We start from the raw sequence: 6,368 nt of genomic DNA on the forward strand, positions 1-6,368 counted from the left end.
TGCAAAGGTTCGTTGTTTTGAAGCACCACGTGATGATCGGGTGTGATAGATTCTAACGTTTGAATAGAACGGGTGTAAGAGAGATTTACACACGCAATACACTTAGGTTGACTTGACGAGCCTAGCATGTACAGACATGGCCTCGGAACACAGAAGACCGAAAGGTCGAGCATGAGTCATATAGAATATACGATCAACATGAAGATGTTCACCGATGTTGACTAGTCCGTCTCACGTGATGATCGGACACGGCCTAGTTAACTCGGACCATGTTATACTTAGATGACTGGAGGGATGTCTATCTAAGTGGGAGTTCATTGAATAATTTGATTAGATGAACTCAATTATCATGAACTTAGTCTAAAATCTTTACAATATGTCTTGTAGATCAAATGGCCAACATTGTCCTCAACTTCAATGCGTTCCTAGAGAAAACCAAGCTGAAAGATGATGGCAGCAACTATACGGACTGGGTCCAGAACCTGAGGATCATCCTCATAGCTGCCAAGAAAGATTATGTCCTAGAAGCACCGCTAGGTGACGCACCCATCCCAGAGAACCAAGATGTTATGAATGCTTGGCAGCAGCGTGCTGATGATTACTCCCTCGTTTAGTGCGGCATGCTTTACAGCTTAGAACCGGGGCTCCAAAAGCGTTTTGAGAGACACGGAGCATATGAGATGTTCGAAGAGCTTAAAATGGTTTTTCAAGGTCATGCCCGGGTCGAGAGATATGAAGTCTCTGACAAGTTATCAGCTATAAAATGGAGGAAAATAGTTCTGTCAGTGAGCACATATTCACAATGTCCGGGTTACATAACCGCTTGACTCAGCTAGGAGTTAATCTCCCAGATGACGCGTTCATTGACAGAATCCTTCAGTCGCTTCCACCGAGCTACAAGAGCTTTGTGATGAACTTCAATATGCAGGGGATGGAAAAGACCATTCCTGAGGTATATTCAATGCTGAAATCAGTAGAGGTAGAAATCAAAAAGGAACATCAAGTGTTGATGGTGAATAAAACCACTAAGTTCAAGAAAGGCAAGGGTAAGAAGAACTTCAAGAAGGACGGCAAGGAAGTTGCCGCGCCCGGTAAGCAAGCTGCTGGGAAGATGCCAAAGAATGGACCCAAGCCTGAGACTGAGTGCTTTTATTGCAAGGGAAGTGGTCACTGGAAGCGGAACTGCCCCAAATACTTAGCGGACAAGAAGGCCGGCATCATGAAAGGTATATGTGATATACATGTAATTGATGTGTACCTTACCAGTACTTGTAGTAGCTCCTGGGTATTTGATACCGGTGCGGTTGCTCACATTTGTAACTCAAAGCAGGAGCTGCAGAATAAGCGGAGACTGGCGAAGGAAGAAGTGACGATGCGCGTCGGGAATGGTTCCAAGGTCGATGTGATCGCCGTCGGCACGCTACATCTACATTTACCTACGGGATTAGTTTTAAACCTCAATAATTGTTATTTAGTGCCAGCTTTGAGCATGAACATTGTATCAGGATCTCGTTTAATACGAGATGGCTACTCATTTAAATACGAGAATAATGGTTGTTCTATTTATATGAGAGATATGTTTTATGGTCACGCTCCGATGGTGAATGGTTTATTCTTAATGAATCTCTTGCGTAATACTACACATGTTCATAGTGTGAATACCAAAAGATGTAAGGTTGATAATGATAGTCCCACATACTTGTGGCACTTCCGCCTTGGTCACATAGGTGTCAAACGCATGAAGAAGCTCCATGCAGATGGACTTTTAGAGTCTCTTGATTACGAATCATTTGACACGTGCGAACCATGCCTCATGGGTAAAATGACCAAGACTCCGTTCTCAGGAACAATGGAGCGAGCAACCAACTTATTGGAAATCATACATACTGATGTGTGCGGTCCAATGAGCGTTGAGGCTCGCGGTGGCTATCGTTATGTTCTCACCCTCACTGATGACTTGAGTAGATATGGGTATGTCTACTTAATGAAACACAAGTCTGAGACCTTTGAAAAGTTCAAGGAATTTTAGAGTGAGGTTGAGAATCAACGTGACAGGAAAATCAAGTTCTTGCGATCAGATCGTGGGGGAGAATAATTGAGTCATGAATTTGGCACACACTTAAGAAAATGTGGAATAGTTTCACAACTAACGCCGCCTGGAACACCTCAGCGTAATGGTGTGTCCGAACGTCGTAATCGCACTCTATTAGATATGGTGCGATCTATGATGTCTCTTACTGATTTACCGCTATCATTTTGGGGCTATGCTTTAGAGACTGCCGCATTCACTTTAAATAGGGCTCCGTCGAAATCCGTTGAGAAAACACCGTATGAATTATGGTTTTGGAAGAAACCTAAGCTGTCGTTTCTTAAAGTTTGGGGATGCGATGCTTATGTCAAGAAACTTCAACCTAAAAAGCTCGAACCCAAGTCGGAAAAATGCGTCTTCATAGGATACCCTAAAGAAACTATTGGGTATACCTTCTACCTCAGATCTGAAGGCAAGATCTTTGTTGCCAAGAATGGATCCTTTCTAGAGAAAGAGTTTCTCTCGAAGGAAGTAAGTGGGAGGAAAGTAGAACTCGATGAAGTATTACCTCTTGAACCGGAAAGTGGCGCAACATAGGAAAATGTTCCTGAGGTGCCTGCACCGACTAGAGAGGAAGTTAATGATGATGATCATGAAACTTCAGATCAAGTTGCTACTGAACTTCGTAAGTCCACAAGGACACGTTCCGCACCAGAGTGGTACGGCGACCCTGTCTTGGAAATCATGTTGTTAGACAACGATGAACCTTCGAACTATGAAGAAGCGATGGCGGGCCCGGATTCCGACAAATGGCTGGAAGCCATGAAATCCGAGATAGGATCCATGTATGAAAACGAAGTATGGACTTTGACTGACTTGCCCGATGATCGGCGAGCCATAGAAAATAAATGGATCTTTAAGAAGAAGACAGACGCGGATGGTAATGTGACCATCTATAAAGCTCGGCTTGTCGCTAAGGGTTATCGACAAGTTCAAGGGGTTGACTACGATGAGACTTTCTCACCTGTAGCGAAGCTGATGTCCGTCCGAATCATGTTAGCAATTGCCGCATTCTATGATTATGAGATATGGCAAATGGATGTCAAAACGGCATTCCTTAATGGTTTCCTTAAGGAAGAATTGTATATGATGTAGCCGGAAGGTTTTGTTGATCCTAAGAATGCTGACAAGGTGTGCAAGCTCCAACGCTCGATTTATGGGCTGGTGCAAGCATCTCGGAGTTGGAACATTCGCTTTGATGAGATGATCAAAGCGTTTGGGTTTATGCAGACTTGTGGAGAAGCCTGCATTTACAAGAAAGTGAGTGGGAGCTCTGTAGCATTTCTCATATTGTATGTGGATGACATACTGTTGATGGGAAATGATATAGAAAATGTTGGAAAGCATAAAGGCCTATTTGAACAAGTGTTTTTCAATGAAGGACCTTGGAGATGCTGCTTATATATTAGGCATCAAGATCTATAGAGATAGATCGAGACGCCTCATTGGTCTTTCACAGAGTACGTACCTTGACAAGATATTAAAGAAGTTCAAAATGGATCAGTCAAAGAAGGGGTTCTTGCCTGTATTCCAAGGTACGAGATTGAGCATGGCTCAATGCCCGACCACGGCAGAAGATAGAGAAAAGATGAGTGTCGTCCCCTATGCCTCGGCCATAGGGTCTATCATGTATGCTATGCTGTGTACCAGACCTGATGTAAACCTTGCCGTGAGTTTGGTAGGAAGGTACCAAAGTAATCCTGGCTTGGAACACTAGACAGCGGTCAAGAATATCCTGAAGTACCTGAAAAGGACCAAGGCAATGTTTCTCGTTTATCGAGGTGACGAAGAGCTCGTCGTAAAGGGTTACGTCAATGCTAGCTTCGACAGAGATCTGGATGACTCTAAGTCACAAACCGGATACATGTATATTTTGAATGGTGGGGCAGTAAGCTGGTGCAGTTGCAAGCAAAGCGTTGTGGCGGGATCTACATGTGAAGCGGAGTACATGGCAGCCTCGGAGGCAGCACACGAAGCAGTCTAGGTGAAGGAGTTCATTACCGACCAAGGAGTCATACCCAATGCGTCGGGCCCGATGACTCTCTTCTGTGACAACACTGGAGCTATTGCCCTTGCCAAGGAGCCCAGGTTTCACAGGAAGACCAGGCATATCAAGCGTCGCTTCAACTCCATTCATGAAAGTGTTCAAAATGGAGACATAGAAATTTGTAAAGTACATACGGACCTGAATGTAGCAGATCCGTTGACTAAACCTCTCCCTAGAGCAAAACATGATCAACACCAGAATTCCATGGGTGTTCGATTCATCACAATGTAACTAGATGATTGACTCTAGTGCAAGTGGGAGACTGTTGGAAATATGCCCTAGAGGCAATAATAAAATGATTATTATATTTCCTTGTTCATGATAATTGTCTATTATTCATGCTATAATTGTATTATCCGGAAATCATAATACATGTGTGAATACATAGACCACAATGTGTCCCTAGTGAGCCTCTAGTTGACTAGCTCGTTGATCAACAGATAGTCATGGTTTCCTGGCTATGGACATGGGGATGTCATTGATAACGGGATCACATCATTAGGAGAATGATGTGATGGACAAGACCCAAACCTAAGCATAGCACAAAGATCGTGTAGTTCGTTTGCTGTAGCTTTTCTGAATGTCAAGTATCATTTCCTTAGACCATGAGATTGTGCAACCTCCGGATACCGTAGGAGTACCTTGGGTGTGCCAAACGTCACAACGTAACTGGGTGACTATAAAGGTACATTATAGGTGTCTCCGAAAGTGTCTGTTGGGTTGGCACGAATCGAGACTGGGATTTGTCACTCCGTATGACGGAGAGGTATCTCTGGGCCCACTTGGTAATGCATCATCATAATGAGCTCAATGTGATCAAGTGGTTGATCACGGGATCATGCATTACGGTACGAGTAAAGTGACTTGCCGGTAACGAGACTGAACGAGGTATTGGGATACCGACGATGATGTCTACGTGTCTCCCGAACCCGTAGGGTCTACACACTTAAGGTTCGGTGACACTAGGGTTGTAGAGATATGAGTATGCAGTAATCCGAAAGTTGTTCGGAGTCCCGGATGAGATCCTGGACATCACGAGGAGTTCCGGAATGGTCCGGAAGTGAAGAATTATATATAGGAAGTGTAGTTTCGGCCATCGGGAAAGATTCGGGGTCACCGGTATTGTACCGGGACCACCGGATGGGTCCCGGGGGTCCACCGGGTGGGGCCACCCATCCCGGAGGGCCCCATGGGCTGAAGTGGGGAGGGGAACCAGCCCATAGTGGGCTAGTGCGCCCCCCATTGGGCCCCCTGCGCCTAGGGTTGGAAACCCTAGGGTGGGGGCGCCTCCACTTGCCTTGGGGGGCACTCCACCCCCTTGGCCGCCGCCCCCTTGGGAGATCCTATCTCCAGGGTCGGCGCCCCCCCCAGGGGGCCTATATAAAGGGCGGAGGGAGGGAAGCCGCACCTCAAGTCTTGGCGCCTCCCTCTCCCCTGCTACACCTCTCCCTCTCGCAGAAGCTCGGCGAAGCCCTGCTGCGATCATTGCTGCATCCACCACAACGCTGTCGTGCTGCTGGATCTTCATCAACCTCTCCTTCCCCCTTGCTGGATCAAGAAGGAGGAGACGTCATCCGCTCCGTACGTGTGTTGAATGCGGAGGTGCCGTCCGTTCGGCACTTGGTCATCGATGATTTGGATCACGGCGAGTACGACTCCATCATCCCCGTTCTCTTGAATGCTTCCACTCGCGATCTACAAGGGTATGTAGATGCACTCTCCTCTCGTTGCTAGTTGACTCCATAGATTGATCTTGGTGAAACATAGGATTTTTTTTGTTTTCTGCAACGTTCCCCAACAAGTCCTATTTAGGCTCGGTCTTCCCATTCCAATCTTGCGACAGCTTGTTGCTCTACGCTGACGGGTCCCGGTCCCCAGGCAATCTTCAGCCGTCACTGGTATGCCAGGTCGCATGCTGTGGTCAAGGCCAGGACGTGAGCGGCCCGAGGTCCAGTAAGAGCTCCTGAGACGCGATGCTCAGGGGGTCCCCTTTAGCGCTCAAGCACCCGTGGTAAGATAAGAAAGGGAGGCGACGTTGCCGCACCAGGGCTGCGGCGAGCGTGTCCCCTAGGTTCCAATGATTAGTTGATCTGAGCTCGTGACTTATCTGGTGGTTCGGGGTCGATTCTTCGTGATGCGCCAGACCTGTGCACGAACATCCGCAGAGTAGCTAGGTCAGGCCCATACGAGCCTCCCCCTTTCCTATGCTCTCCTTTGTTCTACATCCTCAGG

This window comes from Triticum urartu, chromosome 6A, assembly GCF_056163025.1.
Source record: "Triticum urartu cultivar PI428250 chromosome 6A, HENAU_Tu73, whole genome shotgun sequence".
In the NCBI taxonomy this organism is placed as follows: domain Eukaryota; kingdom Viridiplantae; phylum Streptophyta; class Magnoliopsida; order Poales; family Poaceae; genus Triticum; species Triticum urartu.